Below are 2111 nucleotides of genomic sequence, written 5' to 3' on the forward strand. Positions count from 1 at the left end.
GGAAAGTACTACGGGACTAAACAGATACTGCTGTGAGAATGTTTGGAAACCCAGAATCATGTTGGTGGATCGATTTGCGTTAGGGTGGCCGGTTTCGAGGTGATGCAGCTGCAGTTTGCAGCTGGTCTCTGAAGCAGGGGTAGTCAACCTATGGTCCTCCAGATGTCCATGGACTACAATTCCCATGAGCCCCTGCCAGCAAATGCTGGCAGGGGCTCATGGGAATTGTAGTCCATGGACTTCTGGAAGACCACAGGTTGACTACCCCTGCAAAGTACAGAGAGTAGTTCCACTGAAGAAAATGGTACTTTCCAAAGAAGGAGTCTGTGGCATCACATCATGACTGAGTTTCGTCCCTTCTGGAAATTCGGCCTTTCTCCAAGAATTTCCAAGCCAGGTTTAACAAACCTAATTTGACTGGGTCTCTCCCATCCTGTCCCTTCCAAGGGGTGGGGGAGCACTGATCATGTGGGAAGCATCAACGCAACATAGAAGAAGCCACATTATGCAGTCGTAATTTATGAAAGGACCCTAAATCAGTCCACGATCTTCCAAATATTAGTAGCAGGTTGTATACAAACAATCTCTCCCCCATCCCGCCCTGTCCTGCCCTGTACAGCCCAAATGCCTCTTGTGGAAGTCACCTCAGTACAGCTGCCAAAGCCAAAGAGTCAAACAGGGGATTGGAAAGCACCCGTAAGATCCAGTTTTAAAGACTCACTAAAACCAAAATCCTCTGCAAAAACTAATAAACTGCATAGCCAGAAATTGTTGGAACAACTTAACTAGAGAAAGTACTTCCAAACTTTTAAGGACACATCACAAAATCTTGAATACTTAAGCTTTTTTGGCTGTGTGTGTGTTTGTTGTTGAAAATGTTTTTTTTTTTTTAATTTCCCACTTGGTTAAGATGGGGTGGACTTCTAAAAAGCAATTTCACTTATTTAAAAGTATGTTTGTTAGCAGTTCCACCCCCCCCCCCCCCACTTCCCCAACTTAATAAGAGCCTGGAACGGCAACATTGCCAAGAATGTTCAGCCCTTTAGGCTGTTGCTAATTGGTTGTTAGGAGACTGGAGAAGGGTTGTGGGGGGGAGATGAGAGAGAGAATTATTGCTATTATAAACCAAAGCATGTAAAGGACAAGAAAATCGTATAAATATGGAATTCCTGTGCTAGGGAAACGAAGGACCTCAAAGCTCTGTCTTACAAAAAGAACAATTTGTGAAGATTTGGTACAAGCTTGAAAATATATAGTTGGCCAGGAATGTGTCTTTTTCTAATTTAAAAAAGAAAACAAGAAAAGCTAGGTTCACAAAAACTTCTCTCCCTTCCTCTTTCTTCTTCTTCTTCTTCTTCTTCTTCGCTTTCTGTTAAAAGACTAAGCCAGGGGTAGTCAAACTGCGGCCCTCCAGATGTCCATGGACTACAATTCCCAGAAGCCCCTGCCAGCGTTCGCTGGCAGGGGCTTCTGGGAATTGTAGTCCATGGACATCTGGAGGGCCGCAGTTTGACTACCCCTGGACTAAGCCATTAAAAGTAAGAACACAGTGGCACAATGGAGTGACTCTGATTTGACTTTCCCCGTACAATACCAAAGGGAAAAGCCAACATCTAAAGATCTGGGAAACTGGTTCTAAATCTGCATTTGAGTTTAATGTATAGATAGCGATGTGGCAAAGACTGATGCATTTATAAGACTTCATCTTAATCTCTTGCACGTGTCCATCAAAAAGGACAAAAATGTCCCCACTGACCTAGTTCCTAGCCTGTACCTTGGATATACATCCAAACAGTACCCAGACAACCGTTCCTCAAGCAGGATGGGTAGGGCTGCCAACTCCAGGTGGTGGCTGGATATCTCCTGGGATTATAACTAAACGCCAAACTCCCACCAGTAGAACGACTGGAAGGTTGGCCCCTGGCTGGACGAGGGGGTGAGATATTTAGTGTACTTTTGCCTGCCGCCTTAGCAATAGTAGTATTTGGTTGTAATAAGGGAAGTTTTGGGGGTTTTAATGTGTTTTATCCTTTTATTATTGTAAACTGCTGTGAACTCACCAGGGAACAGCGGTATATAAATAAACAAACAAACAAAGTGACAGAGATCTG

The sequence above is a fragment of the Paroedura picta genome, chromosome 11, assembly GCF_049243985.1.
Source record: "Paroedura picta isolate Pp20150507F chromosome 11, Ppicta_v3.0, whole genome shotgun sequence".
Taxonomy (NCBI): domain Eukaryota; kingdom Metazoa; phylum Chordata; class Lepidosauria; order Squamata; family Gekkonidae; genus Paroedura; species Paroedura picta.